This window comes from Tamandua tetradactyla, chromosome 21, assembly GCF_023851605.1.
Source record: "Tamandua tetradactyla isolate mTamTet1 chromosome 21, mTamTet1.pri, whole genome shotgun sequence".
Classification (NCBI taxonomy): Eukaryota; Metazoa; Chordata; class Mammalia; order Pilosa; family Myrmecophagidae; genus Tamandua; species Tamandua tetradactyla.
This window is the reverse complement of record NC_135347.1, coordinates 23,751,344-23,768,049: the sequence shown is the minus strand read 5'-3', so window position 1 is coordinate 23,768,049 and position 16,706 is coordinate 23,751,344. Positions and strand designations below refer to the sequence as shown.

At 35.3% G+C, this 16,706-nt stretch overlaps 1 long non-coding RNA gene and 1 other non-coding gene across 8 annotated transcripts in view; both read left to right on the top strand.

Annotated features, from left to right (window-relative positions):
* Positions 1–16,706, top strand: part of LOC143665306 (uncharacterized) — a 174,409-nt gene that overhangs the window by 120,944 nt on the left and 36,759 nt on the right. The window lies entirely within an intron of this gene.
* Positions 3,694–3,800, top strand: LOC143665888 (U6 spliceosomal RNA). Its single transcript, XR_013167283.1, has one exon. It is a non-coding gene; the product is annotated as a U6 spliceosomal RNA (small nuclear RNA).

Below are 16,706 nucleotides of genomic sequence, written 5' to 3'. Positions count from 1 at the left end.
TCTCCGGCAGTTAGCCCAACTCACCATTAATAATGTCAAGTTCATGGGGTCTACTATTCATTGGCCAATGCGTGTTTTATCATGCTATGCCTATAATAAGCCTCTAAGCTTAGCTGAGCATTTATAAAACGTGTGTGGCGAAAATGTAAAATGTAGATGGCTCAGCACAAACAATTAGAAAAGACTGCCCAAAGAGCGTGCCCTCTGAATCAATAGCATCATCTTTGTTTAATAAGTACAGCCCCTTGATTTATCTGAAAAGACTCAGATGCATCCCTCATTAAGGGAAGACTGTGCTGCAGGCTTTGTTTACTTAGAAAACCAAATTGGAGGAAATGTTGCTAGGCTGCACTTGTATGCGGTCCTAATAATTGCAAGGAGCAAAAAATGACTGCAATCCTTGACAAAACTAGGAATTATTGCGTATGAAATAAATTATATATAAAAAAATCAAACCAGCTCAATTTTAAGAAAACTTCATAATTACTCTGTCTTAAAATAATAGTCTGAAGGATGGCATTAATACAAGATTCACTGAAAATGAGTACAAAGCCGCAGTATTATTGCTTTAGGACATTCCAGGAGCAAAAGTGTCGTCAATGATGAGGAATTCAGTGTATTAAAATGTCAGGTTTTACAGAGTTTTAAGAACCTGGTAAAATGGCAAAATCAGACATGTTAGTCTGAATGAAGGTATATTTGATATATAAGGCTGATAATTAGGCATAATATATAATTCACACATTGTCCCGAGAATTAAGTTCACATATTCATCTCTGGAAATGCATGGATTTAACTACAGCCCGTTTTGAATTTTATGGTTCTAGTTCTTACGTGTCTTTGGCTGGTGCACAGAGATGTGGGTAAGACTTGACATTTAATTTTTAATTAGTTACTTTGCTAAGTATCTTGCCTAAATGTACTATAGAAAAAGGAAGTAAATGCTTCTTTTACTAAAATGTCATTATTTTTCACAAACTATACCAAAGGCCAGCTTAATGGGCTACAGTTTCACAAATAATTAGACTAAATTATAAAATGTCAAAATAAATGAACAGGCATGCCCTTTGATGTATCTGCTTTATTTAAAACCTTGCTAATTTGCATATAGGCCAATTTGCCAAATTGGCAACATTTAGCTGTGTTTGCTAGCATTCACGTGAATCATCTTGTTTCATCCATTTAGGTGTTTTTTTCCAATTTATAACATTGCTGTAATTAGGCTAAGATCCTGGTAGTTTTTCTTCTGCTGAAGGGAAATTTATATCCTCTGAGTAATTCCTCACTGCATAGTAAAGACAATCTTTTCTATACGACATGATTTAAACAGGACTGTCACAACTTACCTAACCAAAATCAGTTTCCCCCCAGCTTGGTATTTTCTCCATTAATCACTAAAGGTTTAAATGCCAAAATGTATATGTGGAGATCTATTTTCTGCGTTATGTATTCAAATTGAGATTATGTTATCTCTCACCCTTTTACCATTGACTTCTTACATTTAGTTGTCATTAGGTTTACTTATTCAAATATTTGCAATTCTTCCAGTGACCAACTTCTCACCGACCTCAGTTCATTCTATTTTATCTGTCAAGCCATTGATACCTGACTTATGGCCCTTCAGCTTAGAGTCACTTATTTAGCTGAAGTCATCTTTGTCCTTCTCTATCAGTCAGTTCTTGATTCTTGCAAACAAAATCTCAGTGGCATACAACAATGTACATTATTTTTTACCTACATCTCTGATTCTGATGGGATGGCTCTTGGTTGGGCTGAGTGAGCAGCTTTAAGTGCAGGTTGAGTCCATGTCTGTTCCACGAATCTCTTATTGACTTGCACCAGAGAGCTATCTTGGGTATTTTGTTCTCATAGTGATGACAGAAGCGCAGGTGATCAAGAAAGTTCTCTTTAAGTCTTTCAGCTTGGAGCTGGGCACGCTCACATGATTGGTCAAAGTAAATCATATGGCTGAGTCCTAAGTTAGGGGGTTTGGGAACACAAGCTGCCTTTTGTGTCAGGAATGGCAAAGTTACATAGTAAATAGCATCAGTGCAGGTAAGGTTGAAGAATCGGGCCAATAATACCTGTGATCACACAACCTAGTAGCCCCAGGATGATTTCTTCTAAGATATTCTTTTAGATTATGAGATACCAGAATGTGATATATCAGAAATGGAATGACGTTTAAGAAGAATTTAATAAGTTACAAGTTTACAGTTCTAAGGAAGTGAAAGTGTCCAAATTAAGGCACCAACAAGAGATTACCTTCACTCAAGAAAGACCAAGGAGTCTGGAACACCTCTGTCAGCTGGAAGGTCACATGGCTGGAATCTGCTTGTCCCTTGCTCCTGGGCTCCATTGCTTTCAGCCTCTGTTCTTGTGAGGTTAGGGTTAGGGTTAGGGTTAGGGTTAGGGTTAGGGTTAGGGTTAGGGTTAGGGTTAGGGTTAGGGTTCCTCACTTTTCTTCCCTGGAGCTGGCTTTCATCTCTAGATTTCTCTTGGCTGTCTTCAGGTTCTGGCTTTTGCTTAATATCTCATGGTGATGTGAAGTGCCTGTTCTCCAAACATCTACATTTGCTCTCTCTGTTGGCTTTGAAGCTTCTGTCATTTCTGTCAGCTCTGCTCCCTCCGAAATGGCTCCTCTTTTAAAGGACTCCAATTAAACTAATCAAGACCCACCTGGAATGGATGGAGTCACATCTCCATCTAATCAAAGTGTTACTCTCACAGTTGGGTATGTCACCTCCCCACAGAGATAATTTAATCAAAAGTTTCTGACCTACACTGTTGAATCAAGATTACAAGAAATGGCTGACCCCATAAGAGTGAATCAGGATTAAAACATAGCTTTTCTGGCTTTTTTTTTGAAACACAATGCTTTCAAATCAGCACAGATATCTTCCTTCTATGCACACTTTGGGATTCATTGATTTCCTAATCTCAATTATATCCTGTTTTTCCTACACTTGTATTCTTTCATCTTACTTCCCAAATGTTGGGATTTCATAGTGCCCCCTTTTCAAATGCTTCCTTTCTCTCCTCATTCCCCATACCAGCTCCCTTGAGTAGTTTCTTATAGGGCTTCTATTATCACTTATATTCTAAAAATATTAAATCTATAATTTTAGCTCTCTTCTCTTACTGGAATTTCAAGCTCAGTTTTCTAATCTGTAGCAGATGTAACGTTAAAAGGCATCAACAACCTCAACCTTAGTATGTCCACAACAAAATTATTGTACCATATTCCAATTGTCAAACTTGCTATTTTTATTTTCTTTGAATTTCTTAATGACATCATCTTGTATTTAGACATTGAAGCTTGTACTCTGAGAAACAAACATAGCAAATTTCTCTTCCAATCCCTTCCAATTTAATTAGTTGCAAATCTTGTTGAGTATACCAAATTCCTCTCCTAATATTTCCACAGCCTTTGCGCTAATTTATTTGACAAATTTTATTATACCAATTGTGGTTCAAGGTATTGTGTTAAACCATGTTAAATGCCCAGAAAGAACTTAATCTCATATAGGATGCAAATATTAAGATATAAAGTGCTAAATAGTTCCCAGAGATTGGAGGGATTGTTTTTAGCAGAATCAATCGAGGACATTGTAATGTTCTAACTAGCTTTTGAGTTATGTCTTAAAATACGGGTAGGGTTTAGATATATTAAGAATGTAAGATGGCAGGAAAGTGCTCACTTCGGCAGTACATATACTAAAATTTAAAGGAAACAGAGACAATTAGCAAGGTCCCTGCACAAGGATGACACGCAAATTTGTGAAGCGTTCCATATTAAAAAAAGAGAGAGAGAGAGAGAGAGAGAGGATGGCAGGGAAGAAGAGTATTCAAGATGGGGGAAATTAGTGAGTATAACTACAAAAAAAATGGAATATTTAAAAATTAAACCCCAGGAAGTTTTAATGTAGCCAATTGTTGGTCTTCCTTCCATTGGGTGGTCAAATTATTAAAGTATGGCAGACAGATTTCTCCTACTTCTTCACCCTAGGAGCAAGGGCACAGTTTTCACTGACAGTGTCATGGTTTAGAGTCCATGTCCAGTGGTAAGGAAATGCCTAGTTCTGGCTGTGGCAGTAGTGGAGAGGTTTTAGCATGTGTACTAATTTATGTAATCTGTAGAATTATAAACTTCATTGCATGGCATCACTTGTATTGTTGGCTTTCCTGTCATTTTGTTTCCTTTCAGTTTTGCATACCAGCTTCCACACTTCCCAGCAGTTTCATGAGCTGCTTGCTATGCCTCCAATGCATCGTTTTTTTTGATTAAGCTAACCAATAAGTAATCAATAACTGTTTTATATGCTTTCAACAAGAGCCCTGTCATTGGTGGTCATGTTACTCAGAAGCAAACCCTGAGATGAGGATTTCTGTGCTGGAGATTTATTGAGGAATAGCTTCCAGAGTTAAGGAATATGAGAAACAGGATAGAGATTAGGAAGACTAAGTATGAATACAATTTCAGTCAAAGTTCTGTGGAGCATAGCTTCAACCTCTTCCTGGAAAGGAACTGGGGACTGTAAATCACGCCTCAGAAATTGTCTGTTTGAAAGTTGGACTTCATACTAAGGTATAATCAGTATTTTTGAAAGCCTATCTTTTCCTGTGATATGTATCCCCCCAGGCACTTCTAGCTCTCTGCTTATTTAGACAAAACAGCCCCAAAGTTCAATGATAGTCCTCCAAAGAGAGTTGTAGATAGAGGCTATAAGCAAAAGCAGAGAGATTCCAAAGGAGCAGGGAAGGGAACCACAGAAATGGTAAGAGAGAAAATAGAGCACCGACAGTACCTTCTACAGGTTACAGCTGTTAAAAACATTTTTAATAACATATTGTTATGGAAAAGGGGGTAAATCTCCAATTGATTATCTGTCCTACCTAGGGATACAGGCATTGAAAATGGTATTAGTATTCAGGAACAAGTAGTATTCAGGAATTGTCATCTGGAGAGGGGGCTTCCAGTGAGAAGAGAGCAAAGAATAATGGTTAAAAGCATAGACTATGAAACCTAACTGCCCTTGTCAAATCTCTGCTCCTTCCCTTTCTAGAAAGTGGCTTTTGGTAAATTACATACTCTCTCTGTGTTTCAGTTCCTTCATGGGTAAAATCAGGTTTTAGCATAGCACCTACTTCATGAAGTTTTTGTGAGCTTTAGATGAGTTAACATTTCTCAGGTACTCAGAACTGTGCCTGGTTCTTTATAGTAGAAGACAGTGTTTACAGTGGTGGGATAGCTACTTAAATCATCATCTGCAATTTCCTAAACATTTCCCTGCAAAGAATATTGCAAATGTTATGGATCCAAAAATGGTGCATTTAAATGATGGAAGCTAAAATTTTTGGCCATATAGAAATAAATGATTGTTTTTTTTTGGCAAACTGGCATTAAATTATTTTCCCACTTGAAGATAAACTTTGCCTCCTTATTCCTTCTTCCTGAGAGGAAAGGGATAGATATATTAGCCAGGCTCACTAATCAGATACTTCCCTCCCAGGACTTTGAATCCTACGGGAGTAACTTAAGCTACTGGGGCAAGTTAAACACATTCTTGAAGGCAATGATGTTGTCAAGGGCAGGGGAGAACAGCAACAATGCCTTGAGAATGCCCTTGGCATCCAGTTTCCCTTGGTAACTGCTCATTTTCTGAGCCTAGTTCTCCATTCTTCCCAAGTAGTATGATTTGCCAAAGATTCTGCAAATGTTACTTTCATGTGTTCATTACCCAGATTTGATTCTATTGCTGCAGACAATCAAGGACCCAAATGGTCCACAAGCCTCTATTTGGAGCAGTATTTGGAGTGGGAAAGCACATGAAATGAAATGTGTAAAAGTTATTTAATGAAATTACCTTGTCTTTGCCAGAGATATACGTATGTACATTCTTAGAATTGGTTCTTAGAATTTCTAAATTGATTCTTTACTCTTCAGATTCTTTTTCATAATTGCTCAGTTCTCCTATTCAAATTGCCAGCTACCAAGACAGGTCTTGGGAAACTGTGTGTAGTAAATTCAGTTTTTCTTGGATCATTACAAAGGAACTACTAGAATGTATGGCTCACCTCATTTTCTTTTCTAATAATAACTTGACTTTGGTGTCATTATACTTTCAATCATTAGCAAATAGAGTCATAGATTCTTGGGCCAGGTGCCTGGATTTAAAGTCTGGTTATGCCATTTACTATTTCATTAATTTCACTGAACCTCAGATTATTTATAAACAGGGAATTAACAAGTCTATGTTCTTCCTAGGGTTGTTGGAAAGTTTAAGTGAATTACTATATGTGCAGAGCTTAGAATGAGGCCTGATTCATAGTGCTACAGAAGAAGTAATTATGATTATTATTCATCTCTAGCTAACTTGTATTAGTATAAATAAATCCTAAATTTCTCATAATTTTACCAAAAAAAATCTTATTTTGCTTTGTAATGTACAAGCCAGAGAGCTGATTAATTTGCTGTATATTTAACATTGTCTCCTCTGCCTTTATATGTTTTCTTTAATAAATCTAATGCTCTACATGCAATAATTAATATGTAGAAAGTGGATCATACAACTTAGGGTTAGAAGTTGGCTACAAATATATCCATCCTGTATTTTTTTGTTTGTTTTGAGCTTCTTATTTTTTTTCACTTGGTCAGGCACTGGGAATCAAACCCCGGTCTCCGGCATGGCAGGAGAGAACTCTGCCTGTAAGCCACCATCGTACTGCCCCACCCTGAATTTTTTGTACTTAAATCTGAAGCCTCTTTTATAAGATGCTTAAAAATATGCTTACAGCAATTAATGTCTAGGAATAAAATTCAAAAATGATTTGTATAATTAAATGAAATAAATCATTTTTATTCTAGAAGTATTATATGTTGCATTTTTAAGTAATAAAACTTTGAGATATGTTTTTAAGAAATTACAATGTGTTTCTTTTTAAAATCCTGAATGTCAGGTTAACGTTCTAATGTGATATAGTCAATGTAGAAAACTGTTTTGACTAAGGTTGTGCTATGCCAACAAGACAGAGAGCTCCATGTGGAATAAGCTAAGTACCAAATCCACTGGCAAGAAAATGTACAGGAAAAACTTCAAGGTCATGATTTACACTATTTTCTGCTTCTACCTGTCAAGTAGCATTTTGAAAACATACTCAACACATTTTATCTGCAAGGAAACACAAATCTTAATGAGGAAAATATTTTCAATTCACATTTCTCCTGTCTCAGCTTCCAGCGCGAAGTATCATAACATGTGGAAGCTTCAGGAGATTCAACAAAATGAAACAAGAGTTGTACTTCAGAATTACAGGCAAGATATTGTTGTTCACAAATATATTCTGTACCTGAAATACCCAGAGAGGTCCACTCTTCATGTACTCGGTCACTGTTATATGAACATGAGGTTTTCCATTTTTTTCCTGGTGGTAGTGCCAGGCTGAATTGTATCATACAAACCAAATTCAGTTTATTTATTTACTAATGCATGCTGAGTATAAGAGTACAGAAGGTGGTGGGCAGCTGTACGAAGAAATTGAGACATGGTTCCTATCTCTGATCTATCTTAATATTTTCTATTTTAGTAGTTTCTTTCGATGCTTCTTTGAAGTTTAGAGCACAGGAAAAGGCAGATCAAGGGCCAGGTTGAATCAACTGATACAGAAGGTTCCCAAGTCATATAGGTTTTGTTAGAAGCACTTTCCTAACAGCTGTATAAAAACTAAATAATAATTAATATATTACTATCCACATCATGCCTCTCTAAAGTGCTGATGATCAAAATTAAAACAGATTCTAATCAGATTATACTGTTTATTGTGGTGATAGCAGATGTAATTATGCAGACTTGAGCTCAAATTCCACCTACACCTTTTGTTAGCTGAACAAATTTATGCATGATATTCAACTGCTCTAATCCATAAAAATGACTATGGAAATACTGTTTTATTATGTACAAGTAATGTAATTAAACCTCCACAATAATAGCTATATACTAGGTCCACAATAATTTCTAACTGCTTTTACTATTACTGTTATAGAAGGATATCTGAAGATCCTTTTGGTGTTTTATTGATATGCATATCTGGTGCTTGTTTGTCTTGTTCAAAAGTAGATAAAAGGAGGTGTGATGGTGGCTAAGTGGTGGAATTCTTGCTTGCTGTGCTGGAGACCCAGGTTGGATTCCCAGTGCCTGACCATGATTTTTTTTTTAAAAAAAGTGCATGAAATAAATTTTACTATTATAAAATTATTAGCTTTAAAATTAGATTAGAGAGAATTTCCTTAGCTTCAAGAAGGAATTTAGAATAAGCAATATAGTCAATGGTGATACAGCAAAAAGGATCCCCATTAGGTTAGGAAAAGATAAAAATCCTCACTAAGAATTGATATTTAACATTCTTCTGAGGCTTCTGATCAATAAATTAACTCACCAAAGTGAATTAAAAGAAAGGAGCAAGAAGCAAAATTGTTAATACTTTTGGCAATATTATTTGTGATGGAAATTATTTGGTATTATTTCTATCCAGGAACCAAAGACAGTTTACTGACAACTATTAGAACTTGAGTTTTACTAGTCCTCAAAGAGTTTACTGGGTGTAAGGATTGGCAAAAACAGCAACTTGGCCTAGAATTAATACTGTTTGATATAAATGAATGAGCAAATAAAACTCCTTAGTTTGTCACAGAGGAAATATACCCCAAAAATAATATTTAGAAAGTGCAATGAAACAAATATTGCTTCATTAGAACAATAAAAATTATAGACTAGGAAAACCCCCTTTTTTTTTTTTTTTTTTTTAAGGAAAGACAGAGAGAAGGAAGGAAGGAAGGAAGAAAGGGAAACATCTTTAAACACCCTCTTGTTTTATTGTATTTTGTTTTTCCGTTTTTTGTTACATGGGCTGGGGCCGGGAATCGAACCGAGGCCCTCCGGCATAGCAGGCAAGCACCTTGCCCGCTGAGCCACCGCGGCCCGCCCAACCCCCTTTTTTAAAACGTGCAAATCTATTTTGTGTTTTACAAAATGAAACACTAGAGACGATCCACACAGAGAACCATGTAAAGGAATTTACTATAAATGTGACATCAGTGGAGAAAACCTGAACCATTCAATAGATAATTGTGTGATTACTTCTGCATTAGAAAAATAACTCATCCCTATTTCATGACAATCATAAACTAGTTTTCAATCTGAAAATAAAAAGGAAGACCATGAAATATTAGAAAGGACTATAATAAATGTTTGTGATTTGGGGAATAAGGAAAATCCTTTAAACAGCACAAGAAACAAAAGCCTAAAAGAATCTAGAGATAATTAAGACACACCAAAATTAGAAACATTTTTACCAGAAACATCGTAAATGAAATTAAAAGATAAGTGATTGACTGGAAACAAAAATATTAAAAAAAAAACAATCACCAACATTTTCAAAAATCAATAAGGAATAGTTTAATACTCTGATAGATGAGGGAAGATGATATGACTGAGCTATTAACTAAAAAGGAAATATAAGTGACCAATAAACATAAGAAAGGATGCTCAATTTTGCTAGTTTAACTAAGGACAAACAAATAAATACAAATGAGATGTCAATCTTTTCACACATCAGAATAGTAAAAATCACATTTGGACGATGTAAAGATATATCAAAGAAGTGGTAAAATGAATATTCTGAGGCTTGATAGTTTGCCTGAACAAATGATGCAGTAATAATGTAAGGTAACTCCTTTTTTTTTTTTTTTTTGCATGGGCAGGTAGAGGGAATCTGGGTCTCTGGCATGGGAGGTGAGAATCCTGCCACTGAGCCACCGCGGTACTGCCCCAACATTCTCTTTTAACCGGAAAGGTACATGCATTCTATTACCGAGCGATTCTATTCCTAAAGATCTACTATTTAAAAATAATCACAAATTTCGGTAAGATGGATATTCATTACAACATAGTTTCCCTGAGAGTGATGTTCATGGAAAAAATGGGAACAACTTTAAAAACATCAGTATAGGAATGACTAAGTAAATTGTGGTTGATCCATTCTAGGATTACTAATTCGGAAGAATATCAAATGTGTTGATTTCCTCAAGCAATGATACAACATCTGGAATGACAGCTGCAACTGGACCACCACCTGATTAAATTTATGATAATCCACTGTCAACCTCAAAGACCCATCTCATTCCAGCACAGGCCAAACAGGAAAGTTCAATGGGGATGTGGTGGGAATCACCACTCGTGCATCCTTCAAGTCCTTCATGGTGGCACTAATCTCCACGGTCCTCCTTCCAAGAATATAGTATTGCTTTTTAAAATTTTATATTTAAATTGTACATAGTAAATGTCAGTCTTTAGTCATGCTATTGTGTGAGTTTTGACAACCATATACACTCATGTCACTAACAAAACAATCAAAATCTAGAACAGTCACCTCACCCAAATTATTTCACCCAGAGCCTCTCTCAACCCAAGCCCCTGGTAATAATCTCTGCTCTGCTTTCTGTCGCTGTAGCCTTTATTTTTTAGAGAAGTTGTGATTTACAAAACAATCATGTATAAAATACAGGAATTTCCATTCAATATCCAATCACCACCATTTGTTACTATTAATGACAGACGTGTTTTTATAATTATATAATTGTACTATTCTTTTAAACAGTAGTTTGTCTTGTTACAATTGATGAAAGATTATTAAAGTAGTTCTATCATTCATTATTTACAGTAGTTGTATTTTCCACATATACCACTCTATCATTACCACCTTGTGTTAATATTATGTATTTGTTATAATCCATGAAAAAAACATACTTGCTTTGTACTATTAACTATAGTCCATTGTCTACAATAGGGTTCACTACGCTATACAGTCCTATGTTTCACCTTTTAATTATTATACTAGTTATATATATACACATATCCTAAAGTTTCCTTTTGAAAGCGTATTCACCTATAGAGTACAGTGCTGTTGATTGCATTCACAATGATGTGCTACCAACACCACCATCCATTTCCAAATCTTTATCATCAGCCTAAATGAAATTCTGAACAAGCATCAACATCCAATTCTGTAAAAGAAATCTATCTCCTGGTAACTTAAGTTCTAGATTCTAACTTTATGAGTTTGCTTATTATAATTAGCTCACAACAGTGAGATCATACAATATTCATCCTTTGTGTCTGTTTTATTTCACTCAGCATAATGTCCTTAAGTTCATGCATGTTGTTGCATGCATCAAGACTTCATTCCTTCTTATAGGAATATTCTATCATATGTATATATGACTTTTTTTAATACATTCATTGACTGATGGACACTTGAGCTGCTTCCATCTTTTGGCAATTGTGAATAATGCCACTGCGAACATGTGCAATTGTCTGCTACAGTCCCTGTGCCAGTTGTTCTAGGTATATGATTAGTAGGATGATTGCTGGATCATTTGGCAGTTCTATGCCTAGCTACCTGAGGAACTGCCAAGCTGTCTTTTACAGTGGCTCAGTACCACCAACAATGAATGAGTGCTCTTGTTTCTCCACATCCTCTCCAGCACTTATAATTTTCTGTTTTTTTAACAGTGGCTTTCTATTAGGTGTGAAATTATATCTCGTTGTGGTTTTGATTTACATATTCCTAATAGCTAGTGGTGTTGATCTTTTTACATACTTTTTAGCAATATGTGTCTTGCCTTTGGCAAAATATCTATTCAAATCCTTTGTCTATTTTTTATTGAATTGTGTTTTTTTATTGTTGACTTAGCGTTTATTTTATATATTCTGGATATTAAACCCTTTTTGGATATTCAATTTCTAAATTTTTTCTCACATTAAGTAAGTTGCCTTTTCACTTTTTTGACAAAGTCCTTTGAAGCACAAAAGCATTTAATTTTGAAGGGATCCCATTTACCTATTTCTTCTTTCATTGCTTGTGCTTTGGGTGTAAAGTCCAAGATATCATTGCTTATCACGAAATTTTGATGTTGCTTATCTACATTTTCTTCTAGGAGTTTTATAGTACTGGTTCTTATATGTATATCTTTGATATATTCTGAGTTAATTTTTGCATATGGATATAAAATTCTCCTGGTACCATTTGTTGAAGAGACTTTTATTTCCTAGTTGTGTAGACTTGGCAGTCTTGTCAAATATCAATTGGGCATAGATGTGAAGACCTGTTTCTGGACTTTTAAATCGACTCCATTGGCCAATATATCTATCTTTATGCTTCTACCATGCTGTTTGACCACTCTAGCTTTGTGATACACTTTAAAGTCAGGATTATGAGTCCCCCAGCTTCATTCCTTTTCAAGATGTTTCTAGGTAGTTGGGACTCCTCTACATTCATTAATAAATTCATCTGAAATGTTATCATTGGTAGCATCTTTATCTGGTTTTGGTATTAGGGTGATGTTCGTCTCATAGAAAGAATTAAGTGGTCTTCCCTCCTCTCCAATTTTTGAAAGATTTTGAGAAGGGTCGTTATTAATTCTTCTTGGAATGATTGGTTGAATTCACCTGTGAAGCCATTTGTACCTAGGCTTTTCTCTGTTGGGGGTAATTGATGACTGACTCCATCATGTTACTTTTAATTGGTTTATTGAGGTCTTCTATTTCTTCTAGAATCAGTATAGGATTTTTGTCACTTTCTGGGAATTTGCCCCTTTCATCTAGGTTGTCTAATTCATTGGCATAAGTTGTTCATAATATCATCATCTGATCCCTTTAGCTACTGAGGGATCAGTTGTAATGTCCACTCTCTCATTACTGATTTTATTTATTTGTGTTTTCTTTCATTTTTCCTTTTTTCAGTCTACCTAAAGGTTTGTTAATTTTGTTGAACTCAATGAAGCAACTTTTCCTTTTTTATAATTCTGTCTATTGATATTTTATTCTCAATTTCATTTATTTCTGCTGTAATCTTTTTTTTTTTCCTTCCTCTTGTTTTGGAATTACTTTGCTGTTCTTTTTATAGTTCCTCCAAGTGTGGAATTAGGTATTTGATTTTTAGCCCTTTCTTCTCTTTTAATGGAAGCATTTAGGGCTATAAATTTCCTTCTCAGCACTGTTTTTGCTGTATCCCATAAGTTTTGATATGTTGTGTTCTCATTTTCATTCATCTCAAGATATTTACTGATTTCTCTGGCACTATTTCTTTGATCCACTGATTAAAAGTGTGTTATTTAATTTTCATATATTTATTATTTTCCAGTTATCAGCCTTTTCCAGTTTCATAACATTACACTTTAGAGAAAGTGCTTTGCATAATTTCAATCCTTTTAATTTTTGAAAACTTAGTCTGTGACTCAATATGTGGCCTGTCTTGGAGAATGCTCCATGAGCATTTGAGAATGACTATTCTACGATGTTAGGATGCAATCTCTGTTTATGTCTGTCATGTCTCGCTCATTTATAATATTATTTCAGTTCTCTGTTTCCGTATTGATTCTCTGTATATATGTTCTGTCTGTGATGAGAGTGATGTATTGCAGTCTCCAACATTTATTGAGAAGTGTCTATTATCCCCTTACTTTTATTCTGCTTTTTTGTTTTTCATGGGCAGGCACTGAGAATCAAACCTGGGTCTCTGTAGACCTCCCCCTCCCCTTACTTTTTTTTTTTTCCTTCATGAGCAGGCACCAGGAAATGAACCTGGGTCTCTGGCATGACAAGAATTCTTCCTGCTGAGCCACTGTGGCCCACCCTCCCCTTACTTTTTAAAGCAGTTTTATTGAGATATATTCACATCTCATGGCATCCATCCGAAGTGTACAATCCATGTCTCACAGTATGTTCACATAGTTGTATATTCATCACCATATTCAATTTTGTAAAGTTTTCATCACTCCAAAGAGAAACACTACATACTCCTTATACCCCCTGTTTTTGACACATGCCATTGGTGTGGTTGTTTAAATTGTTGAAATAATATTAAAATATTACTAAGTATTGGGGTGCATGGGTGGTTCAGTGGTAGAATGCTTGCCTTCCATGAGGCAGACCTGGGTTTGATTCCCAGACCACGCACCCCCCAAAAAAGGAATAGAAGAGTATGGGTGGTGTGATGATGGCTCAGTGGCAGAATTTTTGCCTGACATGTTGGAGACCTGGGTTCGATTCCCAGTGCCTGCCCATCCAAAAAAAGAAAAGGAAAAAGACAATAAAAAAAATTATTGTCTATACTTTTCATTAGGCATATGTTGCCATACACCATCCTACTTTTAACACTGTATAATAGTGATTTACATTTGTTCCAGTTTATGTACAAATACTCCTATACTTTTATTACTAACCATACTCATCATCTACAGCATGGTTCACTATGTTATACACTCCCATGTTTTATTCTCTAGCTTTACTTCTAATGACATATATGACCCTAAACTTCCCCTTTCAATCACATGCACACATAATTCAGCACTGTCAATTACATACACGATAATGTGCTACTGTCACCTCATCCATCTTCAAACACTTACAACCAATCTGATTAAAAATTCTGCACAAATTAAACATGAGCTCTCCATTCTCTACCCTCATTCCATCTCCTCATTACTTATATTCTAGATTTTAACTCTATGAGTTGGTTTATCATAATTAAATAGTGTTAGTGACATCCCAAATATTTGTATTTTTGTGTCTGGCTTATTTCATTCAATGTAATGTCACCAAATTTCATCCATGTTATTGTATGAATCAGCCTCTTATTTTTGAAAATTATTTTTTAATTATTTTTTTAATTATTTTATTATTTGTATAAAACAACATACAAACACAAATATTCTTAAGATACAAACATTCCATACTTGAAATACAATCAATGGCTCACAATATCATCACATAGTTAAATATTCATCAACATGATCATTTCTTAGAACATTTGCATCACTCCACAAAAAGAAATAAAAAGAAAAAAGAAAAAATTCATACATACCATATCCCTTACTCCTCCCTATCATTGACCACTAGTATTTCCATCTACCCAATACGTTTTAAACTTTGTTCCCCTTATTATTTGTTTATTTTTTAATCCATATTTTTTACTCATCTGTCCATACCCTAGATAAACTGAATGTCAGACACAAGGTTTTCACAATCACACAGTCACATTGTAAATGTTATATTTTCATAGAATTATCTTTAAGAAACAAGGCTACTGGAACACAACTCCATAGTTTCAGGTACTTCCCTTAAGCCACTCAAATGCAGCATGAACTGAAAAGGGATATCTATATAATGTGTAAGAATAACCTCCAGGATAAACCTCTTGACTCTGAAATCTCTCAGCCATTGACACTTTATTTTTTATTTCTCTTTCCCCTCTTTTGGCCAAAAAGGTTATCTCAGTCCCTTGATACCAAGTTCCAGCTCATACTGGGATTTCTGTCCTACATTGCCAGGGATATTCATACCGCTGGGAATCATCTCCCACATAGGAAGGGACAGCAGTGGGTTCACTTGCCATGTCAATTTAGAGAGAGAGGCCACATCTGAGCAACAAAAGAGGTTCTCTGGGGGTGACCCTTAGGCCTAATTCTAAGGAGGCTTAGCCTATCCTTTGAGGGAGTAGGTTTCATAGGGGTGAACCCCAAGACCAGGAACTCAGCTTATTGACTGGTTGTTCCCACTTCATCATCCTTTTTATAGGTGAACAATATACTCTCTTCAGTTTTGCCAGTGTTTGCCTCATGTATTTTGGGGCATCATGGTGAGATTCATAAATATTTGTGGTTGTTATTTCTTTTTAGTGGAGTGCCACTTTTATTAATATATAGTGTCCTTCTTTTGCATTTAAAGTCTGTTTTGTCCAATATTAATATAGCTAGATCAGCTCTTTTTTTTTTTTTGGTTATAGTTTGCATGTAATATCTTTTCCAACCTTTCACTTTCAATCTACTTATGTCTTTGGGTTTAAGGTGATTCTCTTGTAGACAGCATATAGTTGGACCATACTTTTTTTAATCCATTCTTCCTATCTGTGTCTTTTGTTTGGGTAGTTTTATCCATTAATATTCAGTGTTATTACTGTAAAGGCAGTACTTAACTTCAACCATTTTATTCTTTGGTTTTTATCTGTCACATCTTATTTTTGACTTTTTTTAGCCTTTTATATATTGTACCCTGAAAATCTTTATTTTGACACTCTACTCCAAGCCTCTGTCTGGTCTTTTCCTTCCAGCCTGCAGAACTCCCTTTTGTAGTTCTTATAGTACAGGTCTCTTGTTTAACAACTCTTTCAGTTCTGCTTCAATGTGAATATTTTAAACTGTTTCTCATTTTTGAAGGACAATTTTGCCAGATCAAGAATTCTTGGCTGGCAGTTTTTCTCTCCCAGTACCTTAAATACATCATACTAATGTCTTCTCATCTCCAAGGCTTATGATGAGAAATCAGGACCTCATTTTATCGCAGTTCTCCCATATGTGATGAATCACTTTTCTCTTGCTGCTTTCAGGATTCTTTCTTTGTCTTTGCCATTTGAAATTCTGATTAACATGTGTCCTGGAATAGGTCTATTAGGATTTAGTCTATTTGGAGTACACTGCACTTCTTGGCCATGTGTATTTATGTCTTTCATAAGAGCTGGGAAAATTCTTACCATTATTTTCTTAAATTCTTCTGACTGTTTTCTTGTCTCTTCTCCTTCTAGAACATCTATGACATATATTCATGTGCTTCATGCTGTCATTCAAATCCCTGAGCCCCTTCTCAGGTTTT